We start from the raw sequence: 20,081 nt of genomic DNA on the forward strand, positions 1-20,081 counted from the left end.
TGTTCACCTAATACCAGTACTCATAATGTAAACGAGAAACAAAGGAAATCAGGAGGACCAATGACCTCAATTTCCCGTCTGATACTATGATGTCATTTTGAATTTTGAATTGCATTCATTTCTATTGAGGTGCTGCGCTTAAAACTCATTAAGTCAGGGCTTTATAAAACTTTATAATTTTCCACACAAGCGAATACAAGAAGACAAGCACCATAATTGGTATAGGAAGGTATTCGGCCAATAAATATCACTAGAAATTCCCAAAATAGACAGACTAATCAAAGCAGAATAAAAAAAGATAACAATTTCGGACCAGCTGTGTCAAATAATGTCAGCCAAAAGTGGCATAAATAACATTACAAATTAAAGGTCTCAAACAGTTTGCCACATTATATAGCACACTCAAACATAATTGAAATCAGATTCAATTTTACCATGTGAGAAAAAGAATCAAAAATTGTACTTACGGGAGGTTAGGGACTGCCTTGTATTCGATGAATGAACGAAACCAAGAAGATCAATTGAACGAGAAGATGCGTGGGTAGAAGAGATGAAGTTAGGTTCTGCAGTTCGGAAATTCGGGCAACAGCGAGGGCAAACATGCGTGGGAAGAGATGAAATTGGGTTGTGCGTTTGGGAAATTTGGGAGAAAAGCTAGGGCAAACTGGGGAGAAGAGATGAAATTGAAAAAAATGCTTGCTTTATATAGGTTAGGGTATTCTGTAAACAACTTAAAAAAGTAAGGGTTCTAATTAGTTATTTAATTTTGAAATATAATTCTATTATGGAAAAAGTCAATTTGCAACTAAAAATTTAGTCAGAAAGAATTAGTGTTAGTTGCCATAATTGAGGTCGGCGGGGAACAAATAATTTTGGGGGGAATATGAATTTTTTAAGTTAAATTAGCAACTAAATCAAATTTAGTTGCTGTATATACTTTGGGGCCCTTGTAATTACTGTCCAAATATGGGATATTTGGTAATTTCATTTTCTTATAACTAATCATAATAGTTACAATAAATCCCTAATTATTCGCAACTAATTTAGCAACTAAATTAGTAGTTTGCAAAATTGTTTTTTGTAACAAAAAATGTAGATGCAAAAAGCCATATTTTAGATGCAAATTATCAAATTTTGGAGGGAAAAATCACCTGGAAAAAATTGCAATTAAATTTATTAGTCACTAAAGCAAACGGTTCTGTGACTAACAAAATAGTCGCAAAAAATTAACTTTAGATGCCAAATGTTGGAACATATGGGCCCCAAAATTTTAATACTATTTGCTCGACTAATGTCAATTTAGTTGGTAAATGTAGCCTTTTTGCAACTAATTCTGGTTAGTTGCTAAAAAATTGGTTGCAAAATGTCAATTTTCTTGTAGTGATTGGTTGTAGGCCTCTTTTATTCTAACAACCTGCATTCTTTTGCAGTTAACAAGACGACCAGCCAAGACTTGCTCACCGACCCGGACAGGTTCGTGTCATTTGGAGTCCTACCCGAAGAAAGCCGGGATACGAGGAAGCTCGTGACGACCGCGAACTTGCTGCAGTACGGTTTTTTTAGTGAGAAGGCGTCTTTAGAGTCCCTAGAATGTAAGTTACACTGATACCCTTCTAGTCGTAGAATAGTTTTTGTTTGGTTACTAACGTATTTACATGTAGCGACCATGCCTCTGAAAGAGTTTGGACAGCCCCGACGAGCACCGTTCAATTTCCCCCGTTCGAGGAGAGAAAGGGAGGCCGAAGCTGCTCACCCGCAGCGGTACAACCGGCGCGAACTGTCGCGCCTCCCTAGACTCGTCCTGAGCAAGAAGCGACCATAACAGAATAGGTTGCATAACCACCACCTGCTCGTCCGAAGCGGAAGGCTCCGGCCTAGGGGTCGAAGAAGAAGAAGCAGATTCAGGCCGACGAGTCAGAGACCGAGTCTGAGGAGGAACCACTGAGGTCGAGGCGAGAAGTCAGAAGGAGGTCGGGTAAGGAACCCGAGGAAAAGACGGTGGCCATCGATAAGGCGAAGGACACACCAGTGTTGGACGCACTTGGGAACCTGCCTGAGTACCTGCAGCTGATAGTCTACTCCCGACTCGAGTATGGGCTATCGGAGTCATATGATCAGTTCGCCGATTCGGGTGACGTCGACCTGATGACCACGTCGTTTTAACACTTAAGCAAGGTAAACGACTTGTTCTTGTAAGAATGTCCGCCTTCTGTGTTCTAACTCTTTTTTGCTCGCAGGCTCTGCTCGCCATGAGAATGTCCTTGGAAAAGGCTCGGCTGGGGGCCGCGAAGGGAGAAAACGGCCTGAAAGATGAGATCGCGAAGCTCAAACAGAGCCTGAACGACGTTGAGTCGAAAAGAGCACTGTCCGCTGAGGCAGCAAACATATATCTAAATGAGAAGTTGGCCGCCATGCGGATAGTTGACTTTCAGAAAGCGGAGCTTGAGCGACGTGCGGAGGAAATAAAAGAGCTCCAGAGGACAACAGCTAGGCTCTCTAAGGAGGTCGGAGAGAAAGACCAGGAGCTCTAGACGACCTTCACACGGGCTCAGCAAGTAGAGCAAGAAAGAGAGGCCTTTCAAAACGAAAAGCTAGCTCTCGAGGCTGAACTCCAGGAGAGTCGGGGAAAAATTGCTTCCCTGACAGAAGAAATACGGATTCAGTCCGAGGAGATCGAGGATAAGGCCGCCGACTGGGCGATCGGGTCTATTTATACGCTGCGACCAAAGAACCCAGATCTGGATATGTCCGACCTCCCACCGGGGTGGCAAGAGACCTTGCAGATCTTGGCGAGGGAAGATGATGAAGCAGCAGCAGCCGCCGCCCGAGAGTCCGACCAGATAGAGGGTTCGGGTCTTGCTTCGAAGGATCCCCCCATCGACCAGGCATAGTGTAATGGGACCGCCCCCCCCCCCCCCCCCCCCCCCTTCTTGAATTAACAGGGTCTTAACTTTTGTTGTAAATAAATGAGAATACATTTGGCTTTCTATTTTTGTTCGCTTTATCATACATGAGTGCTATTTACAATTCCGTTTGTTTACATAGGCAATATTACACGCGAATTGCTACAAGCGAGCAGAATAAATTTGAACTATTATAAGCGAACAGAATAATACTTTACAATAATAGGGAACTGACAAAATCAAACTAATTTATAACAAGGGTTGAGTTCATGATTACTGATAGTATGGTCGGAGATGCTTAGCATTCCAAGCTCGGGGTACTTTGGAACCGTTCAACATTTTGAGATGGTAAGTCCCCGGTCTGATCACCTTGTCGACCCGGTATGGACCTTCCCAGTTAGGCCCTAGTACCCCCGTACTTGGTTCCCTGGTTCCAAGGAGAACTTCTTTCAGCACAAGGTCTCCGACCTGGAAGTCTCTTCACTTGACCTTTGAATCAAAGAACCTTTTCGCACGTTGCTGGTAGGCTGCTATCCTTAGCGAAGCCTTGGTGCGGTGCTCTTTAACAAGATCCAGACTCGCCCTCATAAGTGCTTCGTTTTCAACTTCATCGTACAAGTCTCTCCGAAGAGAACCAGTTCCCACCTCAAAAGGAATCATTGCTTCGCAGCCATAGGCTAGCGAAAAGGGCGTCTCTGAGGTGGAGGTTCTTGGAGTTGTCTTGTATGCCCATAGGACTTCGGGGAGATCGTCGGCCCAATTTCCCTTGGCCGCCCCAAGCTTGGCTTTTAGAGTGTGCTTGATGGTCTTGTTGACAACTTCAACTTGGCCATTTGCTTGTGGTCTAGTGACTGAGGCAAACTTTTTATGAATGCCCTGCTCGTCGCAGAAGAACTTGAACTCCTCGTTGTCGAATTGTTTCCCATTATCCGAAATGAGGGTGTGAGGAATTCCGTAGCGGCACACTATGTTTTTGAAAACGAAGTCTTTCAGCTTTCTGGTCGTGATCGCGGCCAGTGGTTCAGCTTCCACCCATTTTGTGAAATAATCTATCGCGACCACGACATATTTAACTCCTCCCTTTTCGACCGGCATGGGGCCGATGAGGTCGATCCCCCACATAGAGAATGGCCAGGGGCTAGACATCGTTACCAGTTCGTGAGAGGGGGCTCGCGGAATATTCGCGAACCTCTGACACTTATCACACCCCTTGACAAAATTGTGGGCATCTTCCTGGATCCGGGGCCAATAATATCCTTGGCGAACAACCTTGTTCGCGAGAGATCTTGCGGCGGTGTGATTACCGCATATCCCTTCATGGATTTCTCTCATGATATAATTTGCTTCTTCGCTGGTCACACATCGGAGGAGAGGGGTACTGAATCCTCTCCTGTATAGCTGATCCCCGATGAGCGTGTAACGAGCAGATCTTGTTCGTAGGACCCGTGCCTCGATCTTGTCATCGGGCAAGATCCCATCCTCGAGATACCTGTAAACAGGCGTCATCTAGGAGTTTGATTGTGTTACTTTCACGGCCTGTTCGGTTGAACTGATGCTCGGGGTCTCGATAAACCGAACAGGAATGCTATCAGGTGCCTCAGAGTCCAACGACGAGGCTATTTTTGCCAAGGCATCAGCCACAGAGTTGCTATCTCTGGGGATCTGAGTGATCGTGAAATGCTTGAACTGCTCGAGCGCAGCCTTGGCTTCTTTTAGGTAACGGACCATGTTCTCTTCCTTCGCTTGGTATTCTCCTAAGATTTGGTTGACGACCAGCATAGAGTCGCTGTGAACGCTGATTGTGGTTGCGCCCATTTCTCTGGCCAACCGTAATCCGGCGAGCAGAGCTTCGTACTCAGCTTCGTTGTTAGTCGCCTTGAATCCGAACCGCAGGATGCCGTGAATGCGAGCCCCTTAGAGACTCAACAAAAGGAGGACTGCTCCTGCCCTTTTTCGGGTCGATGATCCGTCAACATAAAGGTTCCAGGTTGATAGGTTCTGGATGCTCTCTTGGATGACTTCACTAGGCTGTTGGTCTGACTCATTCGGGAGATAGGAGAATTCTGAAATAAAGTCGGCGACAGCTTGCCCTTTGATGGTCGACCTGGGCTTGTACTTCAGGTCGAACTGGCTTAATTCCATTGCCCATTTGAGCAGTTTACTCGAGGCTTCTGGCTTCTGAAGGACCTGCCTGAGGGGGTAATTAGTCATTACATGGATTGTATAGGCATGGAAGTAAGGTCGTAGCTTTCTGGAAGCGATCAGCAGAGCATAAGCTAACCGTTCCATTTCAGGATACCGCATCTCGGCATCCGACAGACGATTGCTCGCGTAGTAGACAGGCCATTGAACTTTTTCTTCTTCTCGAACTAGGGCTGCACTGACTGCGGACTGTGAGACGGACAGGTACAGAGGCAAAATCTCTTGTAGGAGAGGCTTAGAGAGGAGAGGTGGCTTCCCGAGTGTTCTTTTATACTTTGGAACGCTTGTTCACATTCGGGAGTCCATTCGAACTTCTTATTGGCCTTCAAAACATTGAAAAACGGCAAACAACGATCTGTTAGTCTCAATATGAAGCGGCTTAGTGCTGCTATTCGCCCATTTAAGCTCATGACCTGCTTTTTGTTGGTCGGGCTCTCCATATCGAGCAGAGCTTGAATCTTTTTGGGGTTTATTTCTATCCCTCGTTAATTAACCATGTATCCTAGGAACTTTCCTGATGGTACCCCGAATGAACACTTGAGAGGATTCAGTTTCATTCTGTAGAGCTGGAGGATGTCAAACATCTCAGCGAGATGTCCAATGTGTTCTGAGGCGACCTGGGATTTGACCAACATGTCGTCCACATAGACCTCCATTGTTCTTCTGATCTGGTCGGAGAACATTCGATTAACCAGCCGTTGGTAGGTTACGCCAGCATTCTTGAGGCCGAAAGCATAACTTTGTAACAGTACAGCCCCCGGTCTGTAATGAAGGACGTGTGTTCCTCGTCTGGGCCATACATAGGGATCTGATTGTATCCCGAGTATGCATCCATGAAACTTAGCAGCTCGTGCCCCGAGGTGGCGTCCACGAGCTGGTCGATTCTAGGCAGAGGGAAGCTGTCTTTCGGGCAGGCCTTGTTGAGGTCGTTAAAATCAACGCATGTCCGCCATTTTCCATTTGGCTTCTTTTCTAGGACCGGGTTGGCAACCTATGTCGGGTAGAGTGCCTCTCGGATGGATCCGCTTCGGAGAAGGTTTTCCACTTCTGACTTCAATGCAGTATACCGCTCCGGATCTATTGCTCTTCTTTTTTGGCGAACTGGCTTGGCCTCGCTATCGATGTTTAGCGCATGACAAATAACGTCCGGGTTGATCCCGATCATATCTACATGCGACCAGGCAAACACATCGACGTTTTCCCTGAGGAAACTTGTCAGTTCGTTAGCGAGCTGGGGGTTGAGATTTTTACCGACTTTTAACACCCTGCTCGGCTCTATCTGGTCGACCTGGACTTCAGTCAGGTCCTCAACTAGGCCACTGGAGGGGCAGTCTTGAATGCGAAGGTCTAGGTTGTCCTCAACCGGGCCAGGTCGTGGATCGATCCCGTTGATCGCCATGGCCTGGCGAGGTGCATTTCGTGAAATGCCCTTTCCTTTGTGCACCATCTGGACTGCTTTTACATAGCAGTCGCGCGATGCGCGCTGAGAGCCGCTGAATTCCCCGATCCCCGTTGGGGTGGGGAACTTCATTTTCAGATGGTAAATTGAAGTGACCGCCTTGAACTGTCTTAGTAGAGGTCGCCCAAGGATCCCGTTAAAGGCTGACGGGCAGTCCACCACTAAGAATTCAATCATTCTGGTCACTTCGTCAAAATCGCCTAGCGTGACCGGGAGTGAGATTGTTCCTTTAGGGAGTAGATGGTCTCCTGTGAATCCGTATAGCGGGAACGAGGCAGGCCTCAGGTCGGCCTCGTCCAAATTCATCATTTCGAAGGTAGATGCGAACAGGATATTCATAGCACTCCCGTTATCCACCAGCATTCTCTGGGTGTTATAGCGCCCTATCAGGGGAGTGATTACAAAGGCGTCATTGTGGGGATGGTGTAACTTGGCTGCATCCTGTTCGGAGAAGGAAATCTCTTCCTCCCGACGAACCTTTTGTGGTCGCCGATCCGCACTCATTACTCTAATGGGGTCATGATGAGCTTCACGAGCATACCTTTCTTGGGCACCTCGTGAATTTCCAGCGAAGTGTGGTCCCCCGAAAATCAAGTTGAGACTGAGCACCCCTTTCTGATCGCGACGCTTCTTACTTGGCTCCCCCCGATCTTTTTCTTTCGAGGGAGCAGAGTCATCGATGTATTCCTTGAAATGCCCCTTCTTGATAAGTTCTTCGATTGCTTGTTTCAGGGCTCGGCACTCGCTAGTATGGTGCCCATTGTCCCGATGATAGTGACAGTACTTTTTATTATTTCTGGCTGTCGCAGGGGTTTTCATAGGTTTGGGTTCTCCGAGCAGACTGGCTTCTTCAGATTTATCAAGGATGGCAGATACAGAGGCGTTCAGCGGAGTATATTGGGGCCTGTCGCGGTCACGACGAGGAACCGGGGCATAGGATTTCTTGTGCTCATCGCGGGGTTTCTTTCCTTTTCGCTGATCATCAATGTCTCTTTTGCGATTAGCTCTTCTACCTTCTCCCCGACTAGACATACTGCCCGTAGATCCGTGATCGCGATGTCGTAGTGCCGCCAATGAATTCTCTATGCGGATGTACTTTTCCGCGAGGTTATAGAATCTAGTGAGGGAAACATCGTCCTCAGCCTGCAATTCTTTCCATAAGTCGGTTTACGGGCGAACTCCAGCTATTATGAGAGTTCAGATTGACTCTTCGGGGGCGTGAGCCACCTTGTTGAGTTCTTTGTGGAAACGGTTGATATAAGATTGTAGGGACTCGTCCCTTTCTTGCCTTATATTGCTGAGATAGCTCAAAGGCATCGAGAACTTTCGATTTGCTTGGAAATGCCGTAGGAACGTCGTGCTCATCTGAGGCCACGAACTGATCGTTCTCGTTGGGAGCGACCTTAGCCACCGCTTGGCATGAAAGGTTAGAGTCACAGCCAGGCAATGACATTTTGCAAGATCCGAAACCTGGTGGAGCTCCATCAGGTCATTGAACTCATACAAATGATCTTGCGGGTCATGGTTCCCATCGAACGGCCGCATGTTGGGCATTCTGAAACCTGGTGGGAGTGGAGCAGCTAATACTTCGGGAGAGAAGGGGGATGCAGAGGTGACCTGGGCCTGCTCGTTCTGCTGCTCTCTTAGCCTATCCAAAGCTCGCTGTAACTCCTCGATTTGCGGTAACGAAGTCAGTTGGGGATTGCTTTCACCCACACGAGTCCGGCCTTCGCGATTACGATTCAGGAGAGTCCGGAGGTCAGACTCCTCTTCGCCTCGGCCAGCATTTTCGGTCGCTCTCGACACACGCTGGCTAGAGGCGTGTGAAGGCGATGGATGGTGCGGGGTATTTTCACGACCCTCGCAGTGGTACAAACCGCCCCACGAGGTGTAAGGACCATCCTCACGATAGCGATCAGGATCGTTCCGCTGGCGGTGATAAGAATCGCCTCGCCCAGCACTTTTGTTGGGGTTCACCTGCGATGTGGCATGGGACAGCTCGGGATTTATTTTTTCGTCGAGTCTCAGTTTTGCCGGCACCCTACTCGGGGCACGGTTTGTGTTCGCTAGCCCTTTGGAGCCTGTAGGTTTGCTTTTTGCCACTTGCTTACCCTTACGTCTACGCGCTGCAGTGCTTGCGGCACGGGTTATTTCCCTTTGCCGCGCTTTCGCGCGACCTGCAGGCGTTTTTGGCGGTTGCACCGCCCTAACTGTTCTAGAGGGCACGCCTTGGTCCAGACGGTCCAACCTTTGGTTGACCGTCTGGAGAGTATTGTCGAACCTCTCCAGGTAGCCTCTGATGGCGGGGTCAAGCTGCGAAGTTGCTGGGATATCCACCGCAGCAATTTGTGGGGATGGAAGTATTTTGGAAGGGGTATCCCCTTGGGTCTGGGGAACTCCCTCAACGCGCTGGTTAGCTTGTTCAGGTTCAGATTGGCAGGCCATCTGTTGCTGTAGGACTAGTATTCTCTTGATGAAGGATGAACACTAAATCTGGCCCTCCTTCTAGCGCCAAACTGTTGATGCGTGATTTTTGGCACCAACTAATTGACACGTGCGTAACGTTGATTGGTCAAGAGACACACGTGATTATGGATCCAAATGTAGAGTAAATGCAATGAGAGCCTTTTAAAGTGGTTCAGATGCTAAGGTAGCAAGTCCTAAGTCCACTGATTTGTATTAATATAGTGGGTCAGGTCGCAACAGCGGACTGACTTACTAATGATTGGTAAAGAAAAGTAAATACAAAGTTATCAGAGAGAGAGAGAGAGCTAATTTCCAATGTAAAATAGCCAAATCCCCTTAATGAAGGGGTCTTCCTCTTTTTACAGTGAGGTGAGTGCAAGTAATCATCAGTAAATCCATGGGTTAGTGTGAATGTCAGGATTAAATCCGGCTTTATGTCACATTTCCCACCTTCCAAACTGATTTCATGCGATTTGGAGCAGGAAAAGGGACACGTGGGAGCTCCGTAGCTATTGGCAGGCCTGACGTGTGCTTATCATTCTGAAGGGAGCAGGTCACCCCCCTATCACGTGATTTCCTACGTCAACCCTTGATTTTCCAGGCGTAACAATTAGTATAAAACATTTCAGGATCACCCAAAGGTTGATTAATTGTTCTTATAACTGATGAAAATAATTTTTGATAATTGATATATACAGTTAGTTTCATTTACATATCCAAAGATAGTTTATGTTTCTATTTAGTGCATTTATAATTATCAAATTACGTGCAATTTAATTAGCATCATTATATTTGTTAGTATGTCGTTGAATCACCCAAAGGAGAACATCGATATACATTTATTGTTTAGTTGAATTATATGTTTGAATATGTTTTATGTGTTTAATTTTATAATTCAATACATTAATATATGAGCATTATATTTTGCAGTACCTATTCTTGTTACTCTTCATTCGCAAGCCTTATCTGTACCTATGTTTAATGGACTTAATTTCTCTGATTGGTGTGAACAAATCCAATATCACTTAGGTGTTCTGGATCTTGATTTGTCACTTCAATCGGAGAAACCAGTTGCTATTACTAATGATAGCAGCGAAGAAGAAATGACCTACCATGATGCTTGGGTAAGGTCAAACAGATTGAGCTTAATGTTTAAGTGAATGAGTGTAGCAAACAATATCAATTCTACTCTTCCCAAAACTGATAGTGCTAAAGAATTTATGACATTTGTGGAAGCGTGTTCTTAAACTGCTGATAAGTCTCTTGCTGGGACATTAATGGCCACTTTAACCACTATGAAGTTTGATGGTTCTTGTGGCATGCATGAGCATGTTATTGAAATGTCAAATATTTCAACAAGACTTAAGTCCTTGGGGATGAGCGTGGATGAGAATTTCCTTGTGCAGTTTATCATAAACTCACTGCCTTCTGAATATGGTCAATTCCAAATGAACTACAACACCATGAAAGATAAATGGAATGTGAATGAACTTCATGGAATGCTTGTTCAGGAAGAAACAAGGCTTAAGAATCAAGGAACTCATTCCATTCATCTTGTAAGTAATCAAGGAGCTGGAAAGAAACATGGAAAGGGTAAGCAAGGACGAAGTAAGGCGAATGGTCCACCTTCTCAAATCCACAAGAAGGAACACAAGAAAGATAAGTGTCACTTTTGCGGAAAACCGGGGCGCTTTCAGAAAGACGGCCTGAAACGTAAGGCATGGTTCAAAAAGAAAGATAAGCCTAGTGTTTTCGTATGTTTCGAATCAAATTTAGTTGAAGTTCCTTATAATACTTGGTGGATTGATTCCAGTTGTACCACTTATGTTTCTAATATGATGTAGGGATTCCTTACGACCCAAACCATAAATCCAAATGAAAGATTTGTCTTCATAGGTAATCGAGTCAAAGCTCCAGTTGAAGCTATTAGAACTTATCGACTAATTTTAGACAGTGGACATCATTTGGATTTATTTCAAACTTTTTATGTACCTTCTATTTCTCGCAATTTAATTTCATTGTCTAAACTTGATTCAATTGGGTATTATTTTAAATTTGGAAATGGATGTTTTAGTTTATTTAAGCATAATCATCTCATTGGTTCTGATATTCTATGTGATGGCTTATATAAATTAAATCTTGATAATCTCTTTGCTGAAACCCTTTTGACCTTGCATCATAATGTTGGAACTAAACGTGGTTTAGTAAATGAATGTTCTGCTCACTTGTGGCATAAATTCTAGGTCATATTTCCAAAGAAAGATTGGAAAGATTGGTAAATAATGAAATCCTTCCAGACTTGCATTTTACCGATCTTGGTATATGTGTGGATTGTATTAAAGGAAAACAAACAAAGCACACAAAGAAAGAAGCCACAAGGAGCACACAACTTCTTGAAATAATAAACACCAATGTATGTGGACCTTTTGATGTTCCATCTTTTGGTGGAGAAAGGAATTTTATCACCTTTATTGATGATTTTTCACGTTACGGTTTTGTTTACTTGTTGAATGAAAAATCTCAATCAGTAGATGCCCTAGAGGTGTTTATTAATGAGGTTGAGAGACAATTAGACAGAAAAGTGAAAACTATTAGGTCTGATAGAGGTGGTGAGTATTATGGAAAATATGATGAAACAGGGCAATACCTAGGTCCATTTGCTAAATTCCTGGAAAAACGTGGCATATGTGCCCAATACACTAAGATTTGTATTGTGCAATGTTTATTGATATGTGGAGAATTGTTAGGTCCTGGCACTTAAGAGCTTGAGGCCTTAGAAACCTTATAGGTAGGACGACCCGTTGTGCTAAGAAAATAAAGAAATAAGGAAGGGATGAGTAATCTCGTTCGAGAGAGATTGGATCTCCAAGGAGTTTTCTTATAATATTGCTAAACCAGAAAAATAACATGCCCAAACTGTTACGACTCAACTAATTTATAAAGACTCCCTAACAACAACTTCTCTAAACCGATCCTATTTTCTAGGATATGGTAACTACCTATTACTAGTTAATAACTATGAAAAGCAGTAAAAGACTTCTAAGGACTTGATCTTGGAACGTGCTAATGGGGAGTTTGTTTGCCAAACAAGCTCCTGATTATTCTCCGAGGATGAAGACGTGGCTGGTGATGCATGTCAGACAGGAGCATGGCATCTCTGCACATAACAAGAGTCTTGCTTGCGTTAATGATTTGACTTGATTTCCAAATACTGACTGAAAGTGTTTTTCTAAAAAGAAAAGTTTAAGTTCTTTTTAAAGAATGTATTGATTTTTCCTATTATAAAAAAAAGTACATTAATAGTTTTTATGCGCTTGCTTTGGTTTGAATGCAACAACTATTGAATAATTATTTGATGAAAAGGTTCAGTTTTGAGTTACCTGTTTAATTGCTTGATATTTGCTGTTTTGTTTGTCTTCCTTCTACCCCTTTTTTGTGTCTCCTCCTGACTCCTCCCTGAATTTTGCAATTATGACAAGGGGTTGAAAAAGCAACTTTTACTGGCTTTCCAGCCATTTATGTTTGTAATATCTTGAAGATACAGTCAATCACAGTTATACTTGACTAGCTAGTATTATTAATACATCTAATTGATCTTATTTTGAATTAGTGGATTCTTAATTGCAATGGTCCTTGGCTGCAGCTTTACGGAGAATGCTAAAGCAATGAACTGCAGCAACATAACTTAACTACTTAATTATTGTTCATAACCATGAGATTATTCTGACTTTTACATATACTTGAATACTTCTTACAATGCCTATAGGCATTGAAATAGTCTGTAACATTTGTTGGGAAGAAAACACACATCAGCCATTCTTGAGCCCATTCTATGTGAAGAACAGTTGAGCACAAAATTAAAAAAGTTGAAAGCATCTGGCATCTGCCAACGAAATGAAATGAGTGCCTACGATGGGAATGTGCAAGGCTTCACAGGGTACATCATTATGCACATGTAAGCACCAATAATTGAAAATAGTGAAACTAGTAACCATGGCCTGAAAGGAAGCTTATTGAAGAGTCTCATCATCAATGCTACCGATAGGAAGAATGTGAGAGAGTTGAACAAAATGAGTAACTGGTTTGAATGTTTCAGTCTGGAAGATGGAATTTAGTCTAGAGTTGTAGCTTTCTTCCACTCTGCATCTTGACATCTTTAATGCTGCATGCAAGCTTACAGTTGCTAACAGTGTAGATGTCAGTACGTAACCATAGATGATGGGAATTGCTTAGTAATTTATGGTCTTTCATGGTCTGGGTGTTTGATAGATTTGGTTGGTGGTGCCACCACTGAAATATCTTCTCAACTACATCTGTGGCTCTCAGAGCCCAAGCTCTTGGTGGAGTATTTTTAACTTCCATATCTGTCTTCCCACATTGCAGCAAGACAGGTGGGACGTCCAAAGCTGTGAAATCACAAGCATCCATGCTGTTCGGAGTTTGGGCCAGCAAACCTTTTGTTGTCTGCATCATACAAAAAAGAGGCCAGATGCTATGGAGAAAAATATGCTAGTGTAACAAAAGGAAAAAGTATTTGGTAAAAGAAAATAAAAATTAAAGGCATATTTAGATCACGTACTTGTGTGAATTAGATTTTCTAAGGTAAGTGCAATATTTCTTATTGTATTTCACTTATTCTACCTATATCTCTTGGACTACAAACAAGAGCATGGTGCCAAAATGGACCTTAGATATAGATATACTTTGGTGTTATGATTCTTTCATCAGAAACCTGCTTTAAATTATCTAATCAATCAAAACAAAGATCAAACCAAGCAACCACAAAGAAATCAGACACGCAATATACTGTGGTTCACCTATTCAAGAATGAGTAGGTTATGTCCATGTTGAGCTCCACAACTGATGGGGCTCTTTACACTAATTGATTCCACAAATCCAGTTACAAACACAATCAAAATTCACTCACTCCTCACTTCACTCAAACTCCCTTAGTAAATCTAAACAGAACTGCAATCTTCACCCTAGGAGAAACTTTATCTTGGTATCCCTAGCCCGAGAGTAAACAGACCCTCTATGAGTGATTTACAAAGAAATCCTCACTTGATTATAGCAGATTTTACAAAGAAATATAACAAAGAAAACTTGGCTCTAACAATGGCAAAAGTCGTATACATGAGAGAGAAAGTGTTTTGTGATCTGTTGACCAAACCTAGTTTTAAACTGCTTTTATATGGCTGGATGTGTGGCTTAATAACAAACATTGGATCAGCTTTAGACTCAATGGCTTAGATCTTGAATGGTTGAACAATGCGGCACCGTTTGGATAAGTGCATTAGCTGAAGCAAAAGACGTCACCGTTTCTGGCTTCACCATCAACAATCTCCACCTTGAAGTCAGAACTTTCTATGGAACATCTTCTAGGTGTGTAGAGAACCTTCCATCAGTATGCTTCTCAGCTCTATAGGGCTCCTTATGCTATATTCAACAAATCCAAGCAGTGCTTGAATTTTGTGGCTGTCACTACTTTGGTGCCCATATCAGCAGGGTTGTCTTCTGTTGAAATCTTCTTGAGTTTAATCACTCCTTTTGTGATCAGGTCCCTCACAAAATGAAATCTGACATCCACATGTTTTGTTCTTTCATGGTAGACGGGGTTCTTGCTCAAATGGATGGCATTCTGGCTATCTGAATACACAATTGCCATGCTGTCTACTAACTTGGCTTCCTTCAAGATTTCTTGGAGCCATAGCGCCTCTTTGAAGACACCAGTCACTGCCACATATTCAACTTCTATCATGGACAGTGCTACAAGTGGCTGCAATTGAGACTTCCAACTAACACAATTTCCCCCAAGGGTAAAATAGTAGGATGTTGTAGACTTCCTTGTGTCCTTGTCACCTGCAAAATCAGAGTCTACAAATCCCACCAGATCAAGTGAATTATTTCTTTTTGAATAGTTTAAGCCAACATATAATAAACCATTTATGTATCTCAACAAACATTTCAAAGTAGCCCAATGTTCACTACCAGGATTAGACATAAATTGACTAAGTAAAGAGATAGCAAATGATAAATCATGTCTAGTGCTAATCACAGCATACATTACAAACCTTATAACATTAGAACATGGTACATTTTCCATCCTAATTATCTCAGTATCAGACTTGGGGCATTGTAATTTGCTTAAGATGAAATGGTTTGCTAAAGGTATGCTCATAGGTTTAGCATCAGCCATTCCATACTTCATGACCAGCTTTTCTAGGTATGACAATTGCTGAATTCTCAATTTATGGCTGCTTCTATTTCTATCTATTGTCATTCCTAGAATTTTCTTAGCACTACCTAGATCATTCATGTCAAATTCAGAATTCAGCTTTAACTTCAGTTCTCTAATCTTGGATTTAGACTCACTAATTAGGAGCATGTCATTAACATATAAAAACAAGTAAATAGGCATATCATCAGTGGAACCAAAGTAAAAACAACTATCATATTTACTCCTGGAGAAATCAATGCTCAATATAAAGGTGTCAAACCTTTTATACCACTGCCTAGGTGATTGCTTAAGGCCATACAGTGATTTATGCAACATACAAACATGATTGCGCAGGTTATTATCAATGAATCCCATAGGTTGAGTCATATAAATTTTCTCCTCTAACTCACTATGTAAGAATGCAGTTTTGACATCTAATTGCTCTACTTCTAAGTCATGGTAAGCTGTTATAGAAAGCATTAGCCTAATCGTTTTAAATTTAACAATCGGTGAAGAAATCTCTTTAAAGAGCCACCAAACGGGCTTTATACCTAGGAGGATCAGTAGGAGACATACCTTTTTTGAGTTTAAATAGCCATTTGCTTTCCATAATTTTATGGGCTTTGGGTTTAGGGACCAAAGACCATGTGTCATTTACCTTTAGGGACTACATCTCCTCATTTATTGCTGATTTCCATTTCTCTTTCTCTTTGGACCTTATGTTTCTCTTTCTCTTTGGACCTTATGGCTGGCCTCATCATATGTTTCTGGTTCAGATCTCTGGACTTCTGTACCTGCAAGCAAAGTTGTGTAGATTAAATTTGCATATGAAAACCTAACAGGGGTTCTAATTTCCCTTCTAGATTTGTCCCTTGTCAGTGGGATAGATCTTCTTGTTGAGACTCTTCTACATCTTTAGCTTCAACAAGGTCAGGTGGAGTGATTTCTGCTTCTGGTTCAAGTGCTAAACCCTGGTGAGATGGTTCAGTTTGTTGTGGTGTTGGCTCCACCTCAATTGGAGTAACATCTGGTTGATTTTGACTAGGGACATATCATTTGGATCAGTTCTAGCCCTATTAGTAGACTTGCATGGAAAAATATTCTTGTTAAACACTACATCTCTACTACCAATGACCTTAACCCGTGGTGTATCTCTATCCCATAGCTTATAACCCTTGGTCCCTTCTTGGTATCCTAGGAATGCACACCTTATAGACCTAGGTTCTAACTTCCCATCACTTGTGTGCGCGTAAGCTGCACACCCGAATACCCTTAGATGACTTAGGCTTAGTTATCTCCTTGACCACTTTGATTCTGGGCATTTAAACTCTATAGCAGTTGAAGGGCTTCTGTTTATTAGGTATGCTACAATTGTTAGGGCTTCTCCTCAGAAAGATTTAGGCAGCCCAGATGTAAACAAGAGACATCTCACCTTTTCTAGGAGGGTTCTATTCATCATTTCAGCAACTCCATTTTATTGAGGGGTTCTCCTTACTATCCTATGTCTTAGGATTCCCTGGTCACTACAGAACTTAACAAATTCTATAGTACAAAATTCAAACCCATTGTCTATTCTAAGAGCCTTGACCTTCCTATCAATTTGGTTTTCCACTAACAATTTCCAACTTTTGAATTTAGTTAGGGCCTTATCTTTTGATTTTAGAAGGTATACCTAGACTTTTCTACTAAAATCATCCACTATGGAGAGAAAATAGCTATTCCCTCCATGGGACCTAACCTGTTCAGGTCCTCATAAGTCAACATGAAGGTGTTCTTGGCAGTTTGTAGCTAGATGAACTCCTTTTATGAAATCACCCATGTGTTACTTACCTAGTACACATGTTTCACAAAAGTCCAAAGGTGTTATATTGTCTGTACCAAACAGTCCCTGTTGACCTAAGATGTGTTGGCCTTTTTTACTTATGTGTCCTAACCTCAAGTGTCTATTTTGTGTCACACTTAATTCTAATGAAATTAGTGCACTATTGTTCTATTCATAGTAATAGTTTCCAAACAAAATATACAGACCATTTCTTTTTAGACCTCTCAACACTATAATAACAGCCAACTTCATCTAAAGTTCCTAGGGATATTAGGTTTCTTTTTAGTTTAGGAATGAACCTAACCTTAGACAACATTATCATTTTATCATCTTCCAGTTTTAAGGTTATATTACCTATTCTTCTAACCTTACAAGCATTATCATTCCCCATAAAGATAGTCTAATGTTCATCATTTCTAAACTCTTGAAACCACTCCCTATTTGGGCTCATATGGAAGGAACAACCTGAATGTAGGACCCACTCTTGGATCTGGTCTGACTTAGACATTGTGAAGACATCTGAGACAACAATGCTATGACTAGTGGAGGCTACATTACTCTCAGTGTTTCCTTGTTTTTGCTTTTTAATCCTCTCGAAACAATTTTTCTTTAAATGTCCAATCTTATTGCAGTGAAAACACTTTTTGGTCTCCCCTCTTGTTTTACCAGAACCCTTCCCCTTTTTCTTATTCTTTGGGCCATTACTACGATGCATACCATTTACAGATTGACCCAAGTTTGATCTACCCTTCACAAACAAATTATTTCAATTTCTCTTTTGGACCTTTAATTCTAACTCACTAGCCTTTAATCTAGCAATTATCAAGTCAAGACTAGGCATAGTACCAGTATATTGAAGTGCATTTTTGACAACTTGGTAGTCATCAGTTACGAAATTAAGTAGGATCATAGCTAAGCCAGTGTCCCCTAATTCTTGGTCTACCTTCCTTAGCACGTTGTTAGATAGGTTTATCACGATGAGGTTGTGTGCTTCCTCATCAAAACTTCAGCCTTTTTCTTCAGTTTTTCCTCTGGCCACTTGGTAACATCCTTTTCCAAAGCAATCGCAACTTTGTTATAGGACAGCAGCGCTTTCATCTTCTTTTTCCAACTACTGAAGTTGATTTTTCCATCATATTGGGAAATCTCCATTCATGTGGTACTCATGGTGTAGTGTTTGGGAATTGATGCACTATTTGAATGAAATACGAACCATAGATTATCTAGGAATAGACAGACTAAAGAATCCCCAAAAACTGATTTTGACGAAACCTTAGATTTTCAATAGAACCACTAAATCGAAGAAATCTTTAGTTAAATTCAAGATCTAACAACCCTTCAGTACTAAGGAACACATAGATCAAGAAACCCCAATTTTCTACAAACCCTAGATTCCAAGAAAATCAATTTGATTGATAGGAAACCTTAGAAATTAAGGCTTTGATATCATTGTTATGATTCTTTAATCAGAAACCTGCTTTAAATCTAATCAATCAAAACAAAGATCAAACCAAGCAACCATAAAGAAATCAGACATACAATATACTGTGGTTCACCTATTCAAGAATGAATAGGCTACGTCCACGTTGAGCTCCACAACTGATGGGGCTCTCTGCACTAATTGATTTTACAAATCCGGTTACAATCACAATCAAGATTCACTCAATCCTCACTTCGCTCAAACTCCCTCAGTAAATCTAAACAAAACTGCAATCTTCACCCTAGGAGAAACTCTATCTTGGTATCCCTAGCCCGAGAGTAAACAGACCCTCTATGAGTGATTTACAAAGAAATCCTCACTTGATTAAAGCAGATTTTACAGAAAAATATAACAAAGAAACTTGGCTCTAACAATGGCAAAAGTCGTATACAGGAGAGAGAAAATGTTTTGTGATCTGTTGACCAAACCCAATTTCAGACTGCTTTTATATGGCTGGATGTGTGGCTTAATAACAAACGCTGGATCAGCTTTAGACTCAATGGCTTAGATCTTGAATGGTTGAACAATGCGGCACTGTTTGGATAAATGCATTAGCTGAAGCAAAAGACGTCACCGTTTCTAGGTTCACCATCAACATTTGGCGATAATAAAAACGATAACCACCCCCATCAAGCAGTATATTGGAGAACCTTGAAAGTTTGATGAATATCTAGCTTCTTTAAACTATGTAGAGCAGTCAGCCTTCCAGCAGCTCCAGAATGAATTTTGAACGGTTTTTCCCACGACACTGGTTCAATGGTTGGATATTCTGTAACCTAGCAATTGAATAATTAGTACAAAATAATCATGGGAGGTTGATTTTTGTTGTCTTTTGTTTGTTTGTTTGTTTCTTTTTTTTTTTTTTTTTGTTTCCTTTTTTTAATTATCTTGGTTTCTTACTCTTGAAATGACGATTTTCCAGGCTTTCCTTCCGCACGAACAAGCATATATGGAGCAGCCCTTTATCCTCCCAGCAATATGCTAACAGCTTGACCAGGTTTCGATGAGAAAGTTCAGCAAAAAAGTCTGTCTACATAAGTACATGTAAAAAGGTATGATATAATTAGTATCAGTGAAAGTCACCATATCATTACTTGTTAATTAGTTCTCTAGAAGTGGCACTCACACATTCAACTTTATCTGTTTCTTTTCTCAAGAAATACCTTGAAACACTAACATAGAGTTAAAATTCATGAAACTTTGAGACATTGGATGAAAGTTTTAAGTTAGGTTTAAATTAAAGTTTTAAGTTAGGTTTCCATTACAAACATTGATTAATTATTCAATATTAGACTATTCGTAAAATTTGTCCTTACTTGTTGAGGCGAAATACATTAATTATATTCTTTTTAATAAACATTTTTGTTATTTTCAAATACAATTGCAGCCAAACAAAACGAAAGTAACTAACAATAAGAAACAAAACTACTTTTGAAGCATAATAGGTAACTAAAGAAAAAAGGAAAAAGTTAATTATTGTAAATTGATGATAAATACTGCAAAACAAGATATCATGTAGAATTTTTTATTTT

Source organism: Pistacia vera, unplaced genomic scaffold, assembly GCF_008641045.1.
Source record: "Pistacia vera cultivar Batoury unplaced genomic scaffold, PisVer_v2 Contig373, whole genome shotgun sequence".
NCBI classification, from domain to species: Eukaryota; Viridiplantae; Streptophyta; class Magnoliopsida; order Sapindales; family Anacardiaceae; genus Pistacia; species Pistacia vera.